This window comes from Emys orbicularis, chromosome 12 (genome assembly GCF_028017835.1).
Source record: "Emys orbicularis isolate rEmyOrb1 chromosome 12, rEmyOrb1.hap1, whole genome shotgun sequence".
NCBI classification, from domain to species: Eukaryota; Metazoa; Chordata; order Testudines; family Emydidae; genus Emys; species Emys orbicularis.
The window spans coordinates 37388236-37410795 of NC_088694.1; the positions used below are offsets into that span (position 1 = coordinate 37388236).

Genomic DNA, 22560 nt, shown 5'->3' on the forward strand with positions numbered 1-22560 from the left:
AGGGAAACTGAGGCACACTACAATCTTGCTTTCATGGCTAAATGCCAAAATTCCTACACTCTGAAGAACATTAATATTTACATTGACATGATGTTAATTGGGTTCCAAACATTTGCCAGAGCTTGGATGGATAAAACAGCTATGTTGATTAGCTCATGACAAGTTTGCATGAGATGTACAGGAATTACGCTGCAACAGCAAATCCAATCCACTATTGGTCTAACCAAGTTTTGCCTTCGGTTTGTAAAGGGATTAAATAATATTATTACTTCCATAATGAACCTTACAAAGAAAAGGCCTGATTTGATCAAATATGATTTTGATAAACCATTTCTGTTATACACTGATACTTCTAATATTGGTTTTGAAGCTGTAGTAATACAGAACCAAGAATCGGAAGTTCCTATGATGAATTCAGCCGTGTCTGTGAGACCCCTTCCAGCATCAATTTTGCATTGGCGGTGTGACGTTATCTGATTAAAATATGACCATATAGATCATTGTTGCTACCACTGTTATACAATTGCAATGAATCTTATACAATGTGTGTCAAGTAAGGTGTCAATAGAAAAGTGATGCTTTTCTAAATATGATTGTGTTATTTGTATGCATGCACCATTTTTGTATCTGACGTTATGAGTATTGACCTCTTTCCTGCTCCAACCTGTGGACTATGATGAACTTGTACTAATGGGAGCATTCTAACCAAGGGACTGAGGAGCTTCCAATGATTCGGAAGCAATCAGAGAATTAACCAGCCAGCAGTTTATTCCATCACTGCTACAAGCCTGAACCAAGAACTTTGCCATTACTGTATGTAATTGATTCTTTTAGCCAATTTTAACTCTCACCTTTCTTTCTTTCTTTTTATAAATAAACCTTTAGATTTTAGTTACTAAAGGATTGGCAACAGCATGATTATTGGGTAAGATCTGAGTTATATATTGACTTGGGTCTGTGGCTGGTCCTTTGGGATCAGAAAAAAACCTTTTGTTTGATGCAAATGGTTTAAATAACCCCTCCTCATTAAGTCTAGTGTTTTGGTGGTGGTAGAATGACTGGAATGCCTAAGGAGACTACTTTTCTGACTTCTTATTAGCCAGTGTGGTGAGACAGAAGTTTATTTTGTTGCTGGTTTGGTATATCTTGTGGGAGAATAACCACCAGTTTTGGGGTGTGTCTGCCCTATTTCTCAGCAATTGGTTCTGCATTTTTTATTCTCAGTTGTGACCCATGGAGGAAGACAGTTGAGGAGCTGGCTCATTGGGTTGTGGGTCCTATGCGAGTTCATAATCCCCCTTCACCTGGAACATGTGGCAGACAACACCAGCGGGGAGCGGAAGAAAAATCACAGCAGGACTGAGGAATGAGTCAATTGCAGACAGAAATAAAGCGAGATTCAATTGGCGAGTGTTTTAGAGGGAAAGTAACTGAAACACCATGGTGGTTGTGGTGCCAGCAAAGGAAACCATAATGGGAGTGAAGTGTAAAATTGGCATCAGTTTGTGATGCAACAGCTCAGTGATGTGTCTCTCTCTCTGGAGTGGTCCAAGATGAATGTGAAAAAAAGGAAAAAGAATAAAAGCAGGAAAGGGCTGGACCTTGTCTGATGGAGACTAACATAACCTGCTATGACAGTGTGTTGGTCACTGTCTCCTCTCTTGGGCTGAGTCCATTAGAGCCTGCTAGCCATTAGCTGAACTGATAATATGTTTGCAGTGCAAGGAGTCACAGTCCACCCTGGTGAGCCATGCGGAGCACTTGTCAGAAGTTAAAAATGACTACTCAAAATGGCTTTGCCAATTTTGACATAAATATGCACAGCGATGTGTGGTTTTCTGTCTGCATCGATCTCTTCACTGACCGGAGGGGGGGGGGTGATAATGGAATCTCAAAGATCTGAATAGGAAATTTTCCTCCAGAGTCTTGGTTCTTCACTGACCTCACAGGATGAGGAGCCTTATGGAATATTTATGGAACTAAATCAATGCTAAAGCATGATGTAAATGTAACTTCTACAGATTCCATTGTAAATTTTGCTTTCTTTCCCCTGGTTGGAACACATGGTGAACCGAGAGGAAATGAACCAAACGTCCATCAGAGAATTCATCCTCCTGGGATTCGGGGATTTCCCTAATCTACAAACACTTCTCTTCCTGCTATTTCTAGTGATCTATATCGTGACCATGGCCGGGAACGTCCTGATATTTGCGCTTGTTGTGGCTGATCAGCACCTTCACACCCCCATGTACTTCTTCCTGGGGAACTTGTCCTGATTGGAGACCTGCTACACCTCCACCATTCTGCCCAGGATGCTGGCCTGTCTTCTGATTGGGGACAGGACTATTTCATTCAATGGGTGTGTCACACAATATTATTTCTTTGGTTCTCTGATTGCTACGGAATGCCTTCTCCTGTTGGTGATGTCTTACGATCGGTATTTAGCGATATGTAAACCACTGCACTATGCAGCCCGTATGAGTGGCTGGGCCTGCCTCCAGCTTGCAGGTGGCTCTTGGATAGGTGGCTTCCTAGGTAATAACATAGCAACGTTGTCAGTATCTCAGTTAACATTCTGTGGCTCCAACATTATTGACCATTTCTTTTGCGACTTTATCCCCCTTGTAAAACTCTCTTGCAATGACCCTCACCTGATGGACACATTGGCTTTCCCACTCAGCTTGATTTTCTTTCTGGTCCCGTTCCTTCTTACCTTGATGTCCTATATCTGCATCATTGCCACCATCCTGAGAATCCCATCCACCACTGGGAGGCAAAAGGCCTTTTCCACCTTCTCCTCTCACCTCATTGTGGTGAGCATTTATTATGCAACTCTGCTGACTGTCTATATGTTCCCAACCACTGACATCCTAAGCGACTTCAAGAAAGTTCTCTCTGTCGTCTATGCCGTCCTGACCCCGCTGGTTAATCCCCTCATCTACAGCCTGAGAAACAAAGAGGTCCAGGAGGCCCTGAGGAATGCTTGCAGGAAATTCATGTTTGGACCATGCTAACCAGACAATTTCCTTTGGTTAAAATAGATATAACATGGGCTGGGATAGGGCCTGAAGAGAAGCCTGCTGTAGTCTCAGGTCGTGTTTCCCTGAGCTCCACTGGGCTCCATGTCCTGCTCTTACACAGTGTCTCTCAACCTTTCCAGACTACTGTACCCCTTCAGGAGTCTGATTTGTCTTCTGTATCTTCAAGTTTCACTTCACTTAAAAACTATTTACTTACAAAATCAGACATAAAAATACAAAACTATTACATCGCACTACTACTACATATAATTATGAAATAAATAAATTAAAATACAAATCCTGTTCTTACGTTTCAGTGTATAGTCTAGAGCAGTATATGCAAGTCATTGTCTGTATGAAATTTTAGTTTATACAGACTTTGCTTGTGCTTTTTATGTAACCTGTTGTAAATCTAGGCAAATCTCGAGATGAGCTGATGTACCCCAGAAAGACCTCTGTGTACCCCCAGGCTACACGTGCCCCTGGTCGAGTACCACTGTTCTTACAGCCCTCAGAGAAAGTGGAGATGGAGACACTCAAAACCTGGGCCCCCAGTCTTGTTAGGGCCGGTATCCGATTCCACTGATGTGTATCACTGAACTGGTGGGAGATTTGAACTCGTGGCTGCTCAAAGTTCAGACAATGGGGGCAATTGTGCTCAGTTAGAGGGTGCAGGTGAAATGGACTCAGCTGGAACACTGGGCATCTGTTCATTGTGGGATGGGAGATTTCTAGACACACCCACACGCACCCACACACATGCAAACACAAACATATATACTCATACACACACGCACATATACATGCATGCACACATTCATGCATGCATACGTCCACACATGCATACACACACACACATGTATGCACACGCACACTTACCCAGACAAACGTATGCATGCACACACACACACATGCATATCCACACACACATGCACACATACGCAAATGCAAGCACATATACACATGCATACATATGCCCACACACACATATGCCCACACACACATATGCCCACACACACACACACATATGCATATGCACCCATATACACAACTGTACGATATCTACATTATAAAAACATAGGCTTGCAACATCTGCCTGGAATGCCAGTGTTAGGTGATTATTCCATTAATGTTTGTTTCCTAGTGTGTATTTCATCTCCAGGCTGCTTTCCAAAGGAAGAGAAAAGCCAAAGGAAACCTCTGGCCTTGGCCACAGGATGCCAGCACAGAACTCGTATTTGCCCACTTTTCAGAAACAATTTAGGGCCAGTTGATTCCAGATACTTGGGGGCCCAGTGGGATTTTCCAAAGCCTCTGGGCACCTGACCTGCGGGATGGGCCCTGGAGGAGAGTCAGGCAGGGGAACACCCACCTTCCCCAGGTTTGTGCGTCGCTTTGGGCCTCAGCATCCGGATGCCTGGTGTGGGGCTGCAGAGGGCACATCCAGGGGCACCTACAGCCCATTTACTGCAAACACTTGGGTGCCTGCAGGATTTGCCAGCAGCTGAGCTGGGTTTGGTAATCCTGGGGGGCTGGACTCTGGGATTCAGGTGCCTAAAGTGAGAGCTTTGTGATTCTAGCCCTAGCTCCATATCCTTGTCCTCATGCTATAGCTGGGGAAAGTCAGGCAGAACAAGGTGACATTACCTGAGGTGAGTCACTCAGCGGGCTCATGGCAGAAAACCAACTCTCCAGAGTCCCAGTCCAGTGCCCTGTCTGCTCCACCACGTCCAGTTGTAATTGACAATGGGACCAAAGGGTGTTAGGTGCTCAACTCCCATTCACTGCCCATAGGATTTGGGTGCCTAACATCGGCCTCTTATGGGAAAACCCAGCCTGTACATTTACAGCCAAACCATTAGAGTGAGAATTCCTTCCACTCCCAGGGGATGTTTTCCACCAGTTCCTTCTCAGGTTTTACCTTGTTCCATGAGAGCCTAATAACTGTGTGTCTGTCACCAAAAGGTCAGTGCAATAAAAGAACTAAACTGAGTCTTCTCTTTCTGTCATCTCTGTTGTCAGACCTCCCGTTATCTGTCCCCTTCGTGTCCAGAGTGAGGAATAAATGTGCACAGCTTGTCTACACATACAAGTTGCAGCAGTTTAACTATATCTGCCTATCCCTGCCTGTGACAGGCTGGAGAGCCGGGGCCAAGCCAGCCCTGGTTAGAGAAGGGTCCCCACCTGAGGGGAATCAGGCCATTTCCAATGAAGGGCTGAAAAGGGCCAGACTAAGAGGCAAGCTCGGGAGGCTGTGTGTTTGGGGTAGGACAGCAATAATGGAGGTGGGGGGTGTAGTTCATTGGCCGAGCTGGGGCCACAGTTTGTGGACAGGAATAGTAGAAGTGATGTAAGTCAGGACTGAGGCATGTCACCAAAGCTGTGAAGGGAGCTAACACTGGGATACCAGAGGGATTGTGTGTTAGGAATAATGGACTTCAGCTGAGATGTGTGTGGGGCAGCCCAGGGCTGGGATACCAGGGGGCTACAGACTGGGGCTCGGGCAATGACAGAACTGTGCGTGTGTGAACCCAAAGATGGAACAGTGGAAGGGGCTGTGAGTTCGGAATGAGGGACACTGGCAGAGCTGAGGTGCATGGGTAGCACAGCAAAGCCTGTCACAACCCAGGTATGTTGGCTGAGCTCCATCCCTGAGACCTAGAAATCTGAAATTGCCTCTTTCTCCCCACACCTGGGCTGTGCTGCCTTGGCTAACCAAGTGGGAATCTGAGATTTGTTTACATGCCAGTTTCATTGCAGCCATCCCTCCCCCTTGCATTCCCTCACTCTGTGGGGGTCTGATGGAATTTATGAAGGAAGGGATTGCTGTTCACCGGGGCTGGGAGTGAAGGGCTTGACCATTTCACTTTAACCACTGGGGGCTACTTGCCATAGGAACAGACTCATCCCTTCTTTTGTCTAACTTCAATCAGTGCCTTTGACTTTCTCTTCTAATCAGCCCCGATGGGACTGTTGCTGCAACCTGCATTTACCAACAGTGTTTCCAGTCTAATGGCCCTCGACGGGACCCATTAAAATAACAAGTAACTTTTTCTGCCACTGGCAGAACCTTCAGAGGTTTGTTAAATCTCCAGGCAGTGCCCAGGTCTCAGCTGGGTTTAACATTCCTGAGTGCTGATTAAGGCGCGTGAAGTTTTAATGACCATTGTGTCCTCTTTTAAATCTCTCTAGAGTCACAGGTGCTGCATGGCTAACTGGAGGGATTTCTTTTTAATAGGTGTGTTGCTAACTGGGGTGGTTTTTAACAAGCACATAACGAAGCAGGATTTTTTAAATTATTTTTTGAATTATTTTTATCTAAGCAAAGCATCAGTGAAATTAACATGTTCCAAAGGAAACTGATCTGTGTTCCTTCAAACTGGGGATCTGTCACAGCAAATCTGTGATTAGACCTATAGAATCAGCTGCATCCTTAAGGTCAAGCACCTTTCGCTCCATGGACAGACCATTCATTGCCACTTCTCTCATCAGCCACCAGGGACCAAGATAGCACTTATTACAGTCTATCCCCTTGCCACTGCTGTCCTTAGCAGTGTTACAGTCACACTGCCAGCCTCTTGTCAGCTCCAATTCCCACCTGCTTTGCCTGTGAAATTAGCAGCACACAGCGTGAGAAGGAATATTTCTTAGTTACCAAATACCAGGTTATATCTGTAAATTGAATTTAGTGCCTGTGACTGTGACATGTCCCCACTCAGCAGCCCCTGCCCACTGAAGTCCACTTCCACAGGGAAGGATCCTTTAGCGATAGATAGATAGATAGATAGATAGATAGATAGATAGATAGATAGATAGATAGATAGATAGATAGATAGATAGATAGAGTGTAAACACATTTAGTCAGGTGCACCGAGAGATGATTAGACAGATGAACAGCTTGGAAGGCAGATTCACAGAAGTGTAGACAGACAATGAACCTGACCAAGGGGTAGATACTTGGATGAACAAATAGCAGAAGGAGGAAAAAATGGACAGACATCTTGAAGGACAGACAGTAAGAAAGACAATTAGATGGATGGACAGATGATTATACAGATGGACAGTTGAATGGATGGATAGTTGGATAAAGAGATGATTAGGTAGATCAGTGGGGATACATGTGCATGCTCTCTGTCTTGTCCCCCACCCCACATCAGGCAGTATGCTCCATAAGTGCCCCAAGGCACTCATTTCTATGGGTCAGAACCCAGAAGCTTGTTCACACTCCATGTCTATTGTCCCTTCATGTGGCTTCTGAACTTGCCAGGATGGAGGCCAATTGGTGTGGTCCACATGTGGCTGCTTGGGCAACTAAGGACAGGGCTGAATGGGCAGGGCTGAATGACCAGGGCTGTGAAATTCAGTTCTGGATTCTGAGACTCACCACTGAGTTTTTTTGTCTCAGATCCTGAAGTCCAGGAAGTGTCATTCAGGCCCGTTGCTGCTGTGGATTAGGCTGAGACCACCAAGTGATTCACAGAGCGGCCTGGACAGAGCTGCAAGAACGTGGCAATAAACAATTGCTGCCAGTGATGCAGATAAATAGATTCATAGATTCTAGGACTGGAAGGGACCTCGAGAGGTCATCGAGTCCAGTCCCCTGGCCTCATGGCAGGACCAAATACTGTCCAGACCATCCCTGATAGACATTTACCTAACCTACTCTTAAATATTTCCAGAGATGGAGATTCCACAACCTCCCTATGCAATTTATTACAGTGTTTAACCACCCTGACAGTTAGGAAATTTTTCCTAATGTCCAACCTAAACCTCCCTTGCTGCAGTTTAAGCCCATTGCTTCTTGTTCTATCCTTAGAGGCTAAGGTGAACAAGTTTTCTCCCTCCTCCTTATGACACCCTTTTAGATACCTGAAAACTGCTATCATGTCCCCTCTCAGTCTTCTCTTTCCAAACTAAACAAACCCAATTCTTTCAGCCTTCCTTCATAGGTCATGTTCTCTAGACTTTAATCATTCTTGTTGCTCTTCTCTGGACCCTCTCCAATTTCTTCACATCTTTCTTGAAATGCGGTTCCCAGAACTGGACACAATACTCCAGTTGAGGCCTAACCAGCGCAGAGTAGAGCAGAAGAATGACTTCTCGTGACTTGCTCACAACAAACCTATTAATGCATCCCAGAATCATGTTTGATTTTTTTGCAACAGCATCACACTGTTGACTCATATTTAGCTTGTGGTCCACTATAACCCCTAGATCCCTTTCTGCCATACTCCTTCCTAGACGGTCTCTTCCCATTCTGTATGTGTGAAACTGGTTGTTCCTTCCAAATTGGAGAACTTTGCATTTGTCTTTATTAAACTTCATCCTGTTTACCTCAGACCATTTCTCCAATTTGTCCAGATCATTTTGAATTATGACCCTATCTTCCAAAGCAGTTGCAATCCCTCCCAGTTTGATATCATCTGCAAACTTAATAAGCATACTTTCTATGCCAATATCTAAGTAATTGATGAAGATATTGAATGGAGCCGGTCCCAAAACGGACCCCTGCGGAACTCCACTTGTTATACCTTTCCAGCAGGATTGGGAGCCATTAATAACTACCCTCTGAGTACGGTTATCCAGCCAGTTATGCACCCACCTTATAGTAGCCCCATCTAAGTTGTATTTGCCTAGTTTATTGATAAGAATATCATGCGGGACCATATCAAATGCCTTACTAAAGTCTAGGTATACCACATCCACCGCTTCTCCCTTATCCACAAGACTCGTTATCCTATCAAAGAAAGCTATCAGATTGGTTTGACATGATTTGTTCTTTACAAATCCATGCTGGCTATTCCCTATCACCTTACCACCTTCCAAGTGTTTGCAGATGATTTCCTTAACTACTTGCTCCATTATCTTCCCTGGCACAGAAGTTAAACTAACTGGTCTGTAGTTTCCTTGGTTGTTTTTATTTCCCTTTTTATAGATGGGCACTATATTTGCCCTTTCCCAGTCTTCTGGAATCTATCCTGTCTCCCATGATTTTCCCCATGGATGTCTCAGTCAGGGGTGCATTTAGCATCAGTCAGTTGAAGGGGCAGCTCTGTGGAGAACCATTGTGCCTGGACATCAGTGGTACAGAGGAGCAATCGGGGAGACATTTGGAACATCAGGCTAGATCCTCACACTCGTTTTCACCACCTAACTCAGTTGTCCACAGTGGAGCTACTTTCACTTACACCAGCTGAGGGTCTGCCTTCAGCCGTCTGTTACACAGAAAATTACAACTCACACAAATACTAACCAAGAATTCATTTCCTAACACACACACAGTATTACACAAGCAGGCAGAAGGACACACACAGAGATACACACACAATGCAGAAATACACAAAGCATGCACACACAAGCATATTCCACATTCATAGATTCATAGATTCTAGGACTGGAAGGGACCTCGAGAGGTCATTGAGTCCAGTCCCCTGCCCGCATGGCAGGACCAAATACTGTCTAGACCATCCCTGATAGACATTTATCTAACCTACTCTTAAATATCTCCAGAGATGGAGATTCCACAACCTCCCTAGGCAATTTATTCCAGTGTTTAACCACCCTGACAGTTAGGAACTTTTTCCTAATGTCCAACCTAGACCTCCCTTGCTGCAGTTTAAACCCATTGCTTCTTGTTCTATCCTTAGAGGCTAAGGTGAACAAGTTTTCTCCCTCCTCCTTATGACACCCTTTTAAATACCTGAAAACTGCTATCATGTCCCCTCTCAGTCTTCTCTATCCAAACTAAACAAACCCAATTCTTTCAGCCTTCCTTCATAGGTCATGTTCTCTAGACCTTTAATCATTCTTGTTGCTCTTCTCTGGACCCTTTCCAATTTCTCCACACAATACTCCAGCTGAGGCCTAACCAGAGCAGAGTAGAGTGGAAGAATGACTTCTCGTGTCTTGCTCACAACACACCTGTTAATACATCCCAGAATCATGTTTGCTTTTTTTGCAACGGCATCACACTGTTGACTCATATTTAGCTTGTGGTCCACTATAACCCCTAGATCCCTTTCTGCCGTACTCCTTCCTAGACAGTCTCTTCCCATTCTGTATGTGTGAAACTGATTTTTTCTTCCTAAGTGGAGCACTTTGCATTTGTCTTTGTTAAACTTCATCCTGTTTACTTCAGACCATTTCTCCAATTTGTCCAGATCATTTTGAATTATGACCCTGTCCTCCAAAGCAGTTGCAATCCCTCCCAGTTTGGTATCATCCGCAAACTTAATAAGCGTACTTTTTATGCCAATATCTAAGTCGTTGATGAAGATATTGAACAGAGCCGGTCCCAAAACAGACCCCTGCGGTACCCCACTCATTATGCCTTTCCAGCAGGATTGGGAGCCATTAATAACTACCCTCTGAGTACGGTTATCCAGCCAGTTATGCACCCACCTTATAGTAGCCCCATCTAAGTTGTATTTGCCTAGTTTATTGATAAGAATATCATGCGGGACCATATCAAATGCCTTACTAAAGTCTAGGTATACCACATCCACCGCTTCTCCCTTATCCACAAGACTTGTTATCCTATCAAAGAAAGCTATCAGATTGGTTTGACATGATTTGTTCTTTACAAATCCATGCTGGCTATTCCCTATCACCTTACCACCTTCCAAGTGTTTGCAGATGATTTCCTTAACTACTTGCTCCATTATCTTCCCTGGCACAGAAGTTAAACTAACTGGTCTGTAGTTTCCTGGGTTGTTTTTATTTCCCTTTTTATAGATGGGCACTATATTTGCCCTTTCCCAGTCTTCTGGAATCTCTCCCGTCTCCCATGATTTTCCAAAGATAATAGCTAGAGGCTCAGATACCTCCTCTATTAGCTCCTTGAGTATTCTAGGATGCATTTCATCAGGCCCTGGTGACTTGCAGGCATCTAACTTTTCTAAGTGATTTTTAACTTGTTCTTTTTTTATTTTATCTGCTAAACCTACCCCCTTCCCATTAGCATTCACTATGTTAGGCATTCCTTCAGACTTCTCGGTGAAGAACGAAACAAAGAAGTCATTAAGCATCTCTGCCATTTCCAAGATTCCTGTTACTGTTTCTCCCTCTTCACTAAGCAGTGGGCCTACCCTGTCTTTGGTCTTCCTCTTGCTTCTAATGTATTGATAAAAAGTCTTCTTGTTTCCCTTTATTCCTGTAGCTAGTTTGAGCTCATTTTGTGCCTTTGCCTTTCTAATCTTGCCCCTGCATTCCTGTGTTGTTTGCCTATATTCATCCTTTGTAATCTGTCCTAGTTTCCATTTTTTATATGACTCCTTTTTATTTTTTAGATCATGCAAGATCTCGTGGTTAAGCCAAGGTGGTCTTTTGCCACATTTTCTATCTTTCCTAACCAGTGGAATAGCTTGCTTTTGGGCCCTTAATAGTGTCCCTTTGAAAAACTGCCAACTCTTCTCAGTTGTTTTTCCCCTCAGTCTTGATTCCCATGGGACCTTACCTATCAGCTCTCTGAGCTTACCAAAATCTGCCTTCCTGAAATCCATTGTCTCTATTTTGCTGTTCTCCCTTCTACCCTTCCTTAGAATTGCAAACTCTATGATTTCATGATCACTTTCACCCAAGCTGCCTCCTACTTTCAAATTCTCAATGAGTTTCTCCCTATTTGTTAAAATCAAGTCTAGAACAGCTTCCCCCCTAGTAGCTTTTTCAACCTTCTGAAATAAAAAGTCGTCTGCAATGCAGTCCAAGAATTTGTTGGATAGTCTGTGCCCCGCTGTGTTATTTTCCCAACATATATCCGGATAGCTGAAGTCCCCCATCACCACCAAATCTTGGGCTTTGGATGATTTTGTTAGTTGCTTAAAAAAAGCCTCATCCACCTCTTCCACCTGGTTAGGTGGCCTGTAGTAGACTCCTAGCATGACATCTCCCTTGTTTTTTACCCCTTTTAGCCTAACCCAGAGACTCTCAACACTTCCATCTCCTATGTCCATCTCTACCTCAGTCCAAGTGTGTACATTTTTAATATATAAGGCAACACCTCCTCCCTTTTCCCCCTGTCTATCCTTCCTGAGCAAGCTGTACCCATCCACACCAACATTCCAATCATGTGTATTATCCCACCAAGTTTCAGTGATTCCATAAGGCGGTTCACACAAAGCCCCCCCCCCCCCCAAAATATGCATCCACACACACACAGTAACACTATCAAATACAAAGGCCCTGCTATTTTTTTTTTACCAATTTTCACCCTAATTTTGGACCACTCAAGTATATGAAAAATACTGATTATGTTAAACCAGGGGTTCTCAAACCAGCTCCCGGCAGCAGCAGTTCTCAGGCTCTCAATCCCTACAGCCCTAGAGCCCCCAACTCTAAGGGTTCTGCTATCCGGCCTTTCCTCCGCAGCCAGCTCTCAGGCTGCTGAAGCTGCTCTCATGCAACTTGCAGATCCCCTCCTAACTCAGGATATTACCCCTCCTGTCCTGTGCTGGAGGGAGTATGGCTGTTGCACTGGGGGTTAACACAGTGCCTGGAACTGAGCCAGCAGGTTTGCTCCTGGTGGGATTTTCAAAGAAGTCTAATGGAGTTTGGCACTCAAATGCCATTGTACTTCAGTGGGAGTTGTGCACCTAACTCCCTTTGGCCTCCTTTTAAAATACCAGCCCGCATCTCTGTTTACTCCAGTACAGTCCCTGGGTGGTGTCATTTGACAGTGCAGGCTGGGATCTACAGAACCAGTACACAGGACCAGCTCTTGGCACCAGCAAAGCAAGCACGTGCTTGGGGCAGCACATTTTCAGGGGCGGCATTCCGGTTGTCGGCCGGGCTGGGCTGCGTGTTGCGCAGCAGCAGGGCGGGCAGGGCCAGCAGGCCAGCCAGCAGCCAGAGCGCGGCCAGCGAGAGCAGCGTGGAGGCATATGGGCCAGGAGTGCAGCAGCGAGCACATGATGGCCTGGTAGCTCTCGAAGCTGAGGCAGCCCAGGCAGAAGGCGGAGGCGAACATGTTGAGGAGCACCAGGTAGCTGCTGAGCTTGCACAGTGCCGAACCAAAGGGCCAGTGAAAGCGCAGCACCGTGTAGGCAGCCCACAGCGGCAGGGTCACCATGAAGGCCAGGTCGGCCAGCGCGAGGTTGCCGATGTAGATGTCGGTGGAGCGGCACTTGGCCCACAGGCCCCGCCACACGGTGAAGATCACCAGCCCATTGCCCGACAGCCCCAGCATGAAGACCAGCATGTAGAGCATGGGCAGCAGGGAGAAGGACATCTCCCAGTCCGCCGGCCACTCGCACTGCGCAACCGGCCTGCTCTCATTTACCTCCCCATAGTAATAGTAGGGCTCGCCCCCCAGCGGGTCCACAAACACATCCTCCATGACCCCGCACTGCGCCCCGCCGCCCGCCACCTATAAAGGGGGCTCCCGCCACTGCCCCCCACCCCCTGCAGCACACTCAGAGACCCACCCCTGGCTGTTGCTCTGCCAGCCCAGCCCGCTGGGGGCCGGGCTGTCCTGGGCCAGGGTCCTGCCCTCTGCCCCAGGCACACCCCGGTCCAGAATCCCAGCCCCTGACCAAGGCATATCACTTCTCCAACCCCTTCCAGAGTACCCCCACCCCCTGCCTCCCAGCACAGAGCGAAGCTTGAAGAGAGACAGAAAGGGAACAAGGGGGGGCTCCTGTTTGCTTGGGTTGGGGGCGAGTGGAATCGCTCCAGACCCCACACCAGGGGAGCCATGGGCCAGTGGCAGAGGAAGAGAGAGAGCGAGCCCCATTCAGTGCCGATGGAACTGCACACCCCAGCAATAACAGCGCACATCCACAGACACACACAGCAGCAACAGCAGGCACATACAAACTGCAGCAACAACAGTACAAACACACACACACACACAGAATGTGCACACATACTAACACAGTGCACATACCCACACCAACAATAATAGCATGCTGTGCTCATACACACACACACACACACAGCCACAGGAGTCACACACACACACACACACACACTGTCCTTTAGACTGACTCTCTCTCTCTCTCACACACACACACATTCTGCCACGGGGAGGTCTTACATACACAACCTTGGGAAATCACACACATACACACAACACAAATGCTCATAACACACCCACACACAACACATACCCTCATATTCCCCCCCTACGTACCCATACACAGCACATACCCTGATATCCCTGCGCAATATAACACACAGATCATAACACACACATTCACCTCCCAACACAACCAAACAAATCCACCCTTCACAGCACACCCACTCATTCCTTCACACACATTTATGAGCAACTGGGCGCACTAGAAGACACTAACATTTTTCATTACAGTTGAACCCAAATTGTTTGTAATTCTGATTTTGTTAAAATAAAATGAGTACACTAGTAGGAAATTGTTTTATTTCACTAACTACAAATTCTCTGTTTTCATTTTTTTTTTTAATTTTAAACAGTCCAAAAACAAAACAAAACAAAAAAAATTGCAAAGTGCAAACACGTGTAAAAGCCAAAAAGGAGGGAAATGGAGGGCAGCCAAAACTGTTTTTGCTTGGGGCGGCAAAAAAACCTAGAGCCGGCCCTGCCAGTACAGGTGCCTTAGAATCGCCAGACTGCACCAGACCATTGTCCATCAATTCCGGTATCCTGTCTCTGACAGCAGGCAGTCCCAGATGTTCATCCTCAATGAGTCTTATTTCTATTAATTACACTCAAGTCTTGTCTATTCCCTACTGGGTGAAATTCACCCTCATCCAGTGGGCCCCCCCAAGGCCTATGCATTACTGCACTGCCACATAGGACATGTTTAGAGGTTTTGTGGGATATAGATGTTCAGTTCCCAGTAATAGGAAATGGGTGCCCTGAATCTCTCAGGTGACTTCAAAATCCCACCTGTCCAAATTAACTGTCTTTTCATGCTCTTCTCCCATAAATTCATAGATTCCAAGGCCAGAAGGGCCCGTCCAGTCTGAACTCCTCAATAACACAGGCCTGAGAAATGCCCCAAAATAATTCCTAGAGCAGAACTTTTAGAAACAAAAAAAATCTACTCTTGATTTAAAAACTGTCAGTGATGGAGAATCCGCCACAATCCTGAATAGGTTGTTCCAATAGTTCACTAATGTCTTGAATGCATTCAGATACTGTGGCGAGTTTTCCACTCAAGCTGAAATTCACCCCTGTGAAGAGGGGCAGCACAAAATGTATACACCAATCAAAAGGGGGTGTGGTTGAGATTAAAGGAATTAGTCACTGAGCTGCCATCGAATCCCTTGGGATGTGGAGTGTTTAGCTACAAGAATCAGCATTAATAAGTCATCAGAGGTATAGCTACAGAGTGACTACTTACATTGAACGCTCTGGAGCAGGGACCTTCTCTCTGTTCTGCGTTTGTACAGTGCCTATTAGAACAGGGTCTTGGTCTATGACTGGTGCTCCTGAGGTATGTCTACACAGGCTATGGCAGCAAGACTCAGAGCCCAGGTCGACAGACTGAGGCTCACAGGGCTCATGCTACCATGCTAAAAATAACAGTGCACATGTTCCACCTAGGGCTGGAGCTCTGAAGCCCGCCCCCCTTCTGTACACTTCAGAGCCCAAACTCCAGTTCAGGCCGCAACACCTATTTTTAGTGCAGTAACGCAAGACCAAGACTGTCGACCTGAGCTTGGAGGCTCACTTCCATGGGTTGTGCAGAGATACCTCTAGGGGACATAGCAAGACAAATAATTATTGCAACTGTAAGTGCAACCCCCTTTACGATTTTCTGCCCATCCAGATGTTGTGCTCTGGCAGGAATTGTGGGCTTCTCACTAGAGCACAAGGCCAGGACTCAGGACACCTGGATCCTGTTCCTGATGCCGCCACTGACCTGCAGTGTGGACCTTGGGTAAGTCACTTGCCTTTTCCCTTCATCTCTGTTTCCCCTCCCACCCCTTCTCGGTCTTAATTTAAGTCAATATGTCAATTTTAAAAAATCAAACCCTTATTTAAAAATGAAATATTTTGCTTCAATTTGACCTTTGGAAATATTTTTAATCTCCAACTTAATTAAATATATACTTTTAATTTTCCAACAGAAAATTGAGATATTTTGTCAAAATTGACATTTTCCGGTGGAAAACTTTGATTTTAACTAAGCCACATTTTCTGATATTACAATGTTTTGTGTGGGAAAAAAGTAGTTACCTCTTCACACTACTCTATCAGTCTTCTGCTAGGTCCCCATGGAAGGACTGGACACAGGATCAGGGCTGGCTCCAGGCACCAGCTTAACAAGCAGGTGCTTGGGGCGGGCAAGGGAGAGGGATGGCACCTGCGGCAATTCGGGGGCGGCAGGTCCCTCACTCCCTCTAGGAGCGAAGGACCTGCCGCTGAACTACCGCCGCCGATCGCGGCTTTTTTTTTTTTTTCCCAATTGCTGCCGCCGATCGCGATCGCGGCTTTTTTTCTTTTTTTTTTTTTTGCTTGGGGCGGCAGAAATGCTGGAGCCAGCCCTGCTCAGGATCTTTCCTTCTATAGTCTCCAGGGTGATAGTCACATGATCCTTTGTCAGCTGACCCAAATTACATCATGTGCCCTGTCCGGAGCCTGAAACTCCCCGCAATCTCTGGTCTTAAAGGGCTACATCCCTGTAGCATAATTCTGGCTGAACTTGCAACACAAGATTCTCTGTTTCACCCTGGTAGGCCTTGCGGTTAAAATATTCAAAAGCGACAAAGGTGATTCAGCATCTGAAAATGCAGCTAGATGTCTCGAGGGATTTACAGGAACACCTAGGCAGATTATTCACCTAATTCCTATGGATTTCAGTGGGGTGCCAAGCTACCTTTAAACATCTGGCCTTCAGACACTTGTGAACATTTTCCCCAGTGTCTCAGACGTCTCTGCAAGGCACACTTTCTCCCTCATATGCTTGACATGGCACAGCTTGCTTCTCCCTGTTACAGGAGTGTTCTGTAATGTTATACACTAGCCAGACCCTTCACTGGTTTACATCATGATAGCTCTCCTGAATGGCACCAGATGGGCCTCTGGTTCCACCAGTTCTGTTTTCACTTATATCAATTAGAAGATAGAGCCATCAATGGCTATTAGCCAAGATGGTCAAGGACACATCCCCATGCTCTGGATGTCCCTAAGTCTCTGACTGCCAGAAGCTGGGATTTGACTATGGCAGATGGATCACTCAATAATTGCCCTGTTCTTTTCACTCCTTCAGAAGAATCTGGCATTGGTCACTGTCAGAAGACCAGATGCTGGGCTAGAGGGACCATTGGTCTAACCCAGTATGGCCATTCTTATGGTCTTAGTGTAAAACAAGAGTTATTCCTTGAAGTTCAATCTATAAGTTTACCAAAGAGGTGGCTTGAACATGGTTTATAATGGTCAGCTTTGTAAAGGATTTAGGTGCCTAAAGATCATAGAATCATAGAATCATAGAATATCAGGGTTGGAAGGGACCTCAGGAGGTCATCTAGTCCAACCCCCTGCTCAAAGCAGGACCAATTCCCAACTAAATCATCCCAGCCAGGGCTTTGTCAAGCCGGGACTTAAAAACCTCCAAGGAAGGAGATTCCACCACCTCCCTAGGTAAAGCATTCCAGTGCTTCACCACCCTCCTAGTGAAATAGTGTTTCCTAATATCCAACCTAGACCTCCCCCACTGCAACTTGAGACCATTGCTCCTTGTTCTGTAATCTGCCACCACTGAGAACAGCAGAGCTCCATCCTCTTTGGAACCCCCCCTCAGGTAGTTGAAAGCAGCTATCAAATCCCCCCTCATTCTTCTCTTCTGGAGACTAAACAATCCCAGTTCCCTCAGCCTCTCCTCATAAGTCATGTGCTCCAGACCCCTAATCATTTTTGTTGCCCTCCGCTGGACTCTTTCCAATATTTCCACATCCTTCTTGTAGTGTGGGGCCCAAAACTGGACACAGTACTCCAGATGAGGCCTCACCAATGTCGCATAAAGGGGAACGATCACGTCCCTCGATCTGCTGGCAATGCCCCTACTTATACAGCCCAAAATGCCATTAGCCTTCTTGGCAACAAGAGCACACTGTTGACTCATATCCAGCTTCTCATCCACTGTGACCCCTAGGTCCTTTTCTGCAGAACTGCTACCTAGCCATTCGGTCCCTAGTCTGTAGCAGTGCATAGGATTCTTCCGTCCTAAGTGCAGGACTCCGCACTTGTCCTTGTTAAACCTCATCAGGTTTCTTTTGGCCCAATCCTCCTATTTGTCTAGGTCCCTCTGTATCTGATCCCTACCCTCCAGCGTATCTACCACGCCCCCCAGTTTAGTGTCATCTGCAAACTTGCTGAGAGTGCAGTCCACACCATCCTCCAGATCATTAATAAAGATATTAAACAAAACCGGCCCCAGGACCAACACTTGGGGCACTCCGCTTGAAACCGGCTGCCAACTAGACATGGAGCCATTGATCACTACCCGTTGAGCCCGACGATCTAGCCAGCTTTCTATCCACCTTATAGTCCATTCATCCAGCCCATACTTCTTTAACTTGGCAGCAAGAATACTGTGGGAGACCGTATGAAAAGCTTTGCTAAAGTCAAGGAATAACACATCCACTGCTTTCCCCTCATCCACAGAGCCAGTTCTCCTCATAGAAGGCAATTAGGTTAGTCAGGCATGACTTCCCCTTGGTGAATCCATGCTGACTGTTCCTGATCACTTTCCTCTCCTCTAAGTGTTTCATAATTGATTCCTTGAGGACCTGCTCCATGATTTTTCCAGGGACTGAAGTGAGGCTGGCTGGCCTGTAGTTCCCCCGATCCTCCTTCTTCCCTTTTTTAAAGATGGGCACTACATTAGCCTTTTTCCAGTCATCCGGGACCTCCCCCGATCGCCATGAGTTTTCAAAGATAATGGCCAATGGCTCCGCAATCACATTCGCCAACTCCTTTAGCACCCTTGGATGCAGCGCATCCGGCCCCATGGATTTGTGCTCATCCAGTTTTTCTAAATAGTCCCGAACCACTTCTTTCTCCACGGAGGGCTGGTCACCTCCTCCCCATACTGTGCTGCCCAGTCCAGCAGTCTGGGAGCTGACCTTGTTTGTGAAGACAGAGGCAAAAAAAGCATTGAGTACATTAGCTTTTTCCACATCCTCGGTCACTAGGTTGCCTCCCTCATTCAGTAAGGGGCCCACACTTTCCTTGACTTTCTTCTTGTTGCTAACATACCTGAAGAAACCCTTCTTGTTACTCTTAACATCTCTTGCTAGCTGCAACTCCAAGTGCGATTTGGCCTTCCTGATTTCACTCTTGCATGCCTGAGCGATATTTTTATACTCCTCCCTGGTCATTTGTCCAATCTTCCACTTCTTGTAAGCTTCTTTTTTGCGTTTAAGGTCAGCAAGGATTTCACTGTTAAGCCAAGCTGGTCGCCTGCCATATTTACTATTCTTTCTACACGTCGGAATGGTTTGTTCCTGCAACCACAATAAAGATTCTTTAAAATTCAGCCAGCTCTTCTGGACCCCTTTGCCCTTCATGTTATTCTCCCAGGGGATCTTGCCCATCTGTTCCCTGAGGGAGTCAAAGTCTGCTTTTCTGAAGTCCAGGGTCCGTATTCTGCTGCTCTCCTTTCTTCCTTGTGTCAGGATGCAGCTAGACATAGTGTAGATTTTAAAAAAACACCTCACTGCCATTGAGTCAAATGGGAGTTAGGATCCTAACTTGCCTCGGCACTTTTGAGAATGTCAATAGGTGCCCATCTTCATTTTTAGATTTTTCAAATACCTTTGACAATCTAGTGCTACGTACCTGTCAAAGGAAAATATTTCTAATAGTAGAGGTGTCCTTAATCTAGTGAACAAAAGCAGTCTGAGACCCAATTCAGCCTGGAAATAAGAAGCACATTTTGCACCATGCAGGTAACTAACCACTGGAACAACTTATAATGGGTGTGGCAAGATCTCCTTTGCTTGAAGTCTTTAAATGAGGATTAGATGTCTCTTCTAAAAGAGATGCTGTTGCTCAAACTGAAGTTAGGAGCTTGTAGGAATCATGGGGGGAAATTCCCTGACTGTGGTGATACAGGAGGTCAGATCATAATGGTACATTCTGGCTTTAATATCTATGAATTGCTGAATTCAGTGGGTCTGATTGTCTCCTCACTCACCCCTATGTAAATCAGGAGCAACTCCACTGCAGTCAGTGAGGCTGATTCCCCTCTCACTCATTCCAATGTAATTGGTCCCATTTCTGTGCTTCAATTTCCCCATCTGTGAAATCGGAATCCTGCCTTCCTTGGTAAAATGCTTTGAGATCTACTGATTTAAAGCCCAGTGTAAGAGCTAAGTATTATTGCTATTCTTTGGCTGTCCCACTGTGCTCTGTTATTCAGCCCACTCTTTTTGGGACAAGATATAAGAATAATGGATGGAGGTTTGACATGAGGCAAGAGCATGAAGACGTTGCTCAGAATTTAGTGCAGGGGAACTCTATGTAGGAAAATGTGTGAGTTCACAACACCCATACAGACATGTGGGAATTACAGCCAGCTTCTCTGAGGCCTGGCCCTTGAGTTATTTATTTAATGACCTCACAAGCTATCCACCCCAAAGCTCAGGAGAAAGTCTGTGAATTTCTCTGTAGATCATGTCCCAAGGCTGCCTCTGAGCAGATGAAATCAGCCTTCCTGAGTCGAACACTGTTATTTTGCCTGAATAGAGCATACAGGAAAACCTAAGCATATAAGATATAGATAGTTCGATTTTCAATTACAATGTGATGTGCCTACAATCTATTAAGATATTGGATGTTTGACTCCAATAGGGCAGGCTGAGTTCTTGAACCTTTTGACAAGTTTCAAAAGAAGTGTGTGTTAGAGAAGCAGATTGACTGGTTTTGGTTTTCTGACGGTGCTAAAAGATCACTTTCTTCACTTATGATATGATATCAAATGTTTGTTTTTTTTCCAATTCAGGATACATCCACAGGTTTGCTACAAACACAGTGAGTATATTTTGAAAATTCTTCAAGTACCTTCCCAGAATACTTAGCATTTACACCAGTTTAATTGAAATGAAAATGTGTTGTTTTTATTATTATTACTAGCATTCAAGTTAATATTTGTTCCTTAAATGGAACAAATTTTTCAGCCTGATTTTCTTTTCATTGTTTGTGCTGGGGTGGGAGAGGAGGGTTTAGGTTAGAATTTTCATTGGATTCTAAAGGAGTTTGGTGCATAAATTCCATTGAAATTCAGTGGTGTGGGGTGCCTAATTCCCTCAAGCTTCTTTGAGAATGCCAGCCCATGTTTCTGCATGTGTCCCCACACTCCAGTATAAAAACAGATCAGACAATTTCACAAGTGCTTATAGTCAGTTTCTGATCAGTTTCACCATCTTGTTGTCTTGCAGAATAATGTCGGGTTTGCAAATAATGCAGTCTCTACACTTTCCAAAATAAAACCATCTTCCCCACTGTTTACTCTGAATCAGATCTGATCACTTTAGAGAGAGAAAAAAATTGCCGAAAAGAAAAGAAGTAGTTCTGCAGTCAGTACAGCTCAGAAAGGAGGACATGGATTCCCTTCCATCTTCTGTATCATCAACATAATTATTTACTAAGTTTACATCAGTTATGCTCGTGAAAATATCCTGAAGACAGTGAAGTTTGCAGAAGGGTCATTAAGCTGAAGAAAATGGGGTCAAACTTTATATTAGGGTACCATTTATAAATGCTTTATAAATCGGCTTCGCAGGATTAGATTTTTATTGCTAAATGTGAATAAACGTCAATTTTACCTTACACACACAAACCGATACAATATTTCTGTTGATAATCATCTAAATTTATAGGTAGGCAAAGTAAAGAAAATGCTGCCTGAGAACTTATTAGAGTTTGATTAAGACTATTTACTTTGTGTATTTTGACATGTGATGTTGACAGTTTGTGTTTTAAGGGTCATAAAGCTTTAAATATGTGAAACTCAACATTTACAGGCATTAAATAATTATTGTCTGACCCACCCATTGTCTGTACCCCTTCTCATAATTTGGCACAAGTGTGAAAATTTAAATAGCTAAAATTAGGAAAAAATGCTTAAAAATAAACATTGATATTATGTGCTGAAATTATTTAAAAAATTCTGTCCAGCTTTCCTATAAATGATTAATAGATTATATATGTTATACCACATATACCGTTAATTAAATACTTGTTTAGTCTACCACATGGTCATCTGCCCTCACGTTGCCCATTGTGGATACATTTTCTGGGTGAGGGATTTATGAAAGAGGACGTGTGGCAAGCTTCATGGTCCACAGAGAAAGTGACAAACAATTATCTTGTCTCAGACCACACTCAATGTCAACCAGGGTTTGATTTACCACAAAGACAATAACAGGAGTACAAAGACAATGGAGCCTTCTGAAGTGATTTCATACCAGACATGGAATTGGTACTGCAGCGGAATTTCAGTAGCGTTTTAGAGACAGTGCATTATGTCATTGTAGGCAGCCACAAACCATGACTCATATTGTTGAGGACTGCAAAATAACTCAATTTCCTGGAGGTCTTCATGCCTTGAACATT

The 22560-nt window shown here is 45.0% G+C and overlaps 2 pseudogenes; one reads left to right on the forward strand and one right to left on the reverse strand.

Moving 5' to 3' along the window:
- Positions 1-2063: 2063 nt before the first annotated feature.
- Positions 2064-3014, forward strand: LOC135887248 (olfactory receptor 5AP2-like; annotated as a pseudogene).
- Positions 3015-12707: 9693 nt separating this feature from the next.
- On the reverse strand, positions 12708-13353 carry LOC135886120 (apelin receptor A-like; annotated as a pseudogene).
- Positions 13354-22560: the final 9207 nt, after the last annotated feature.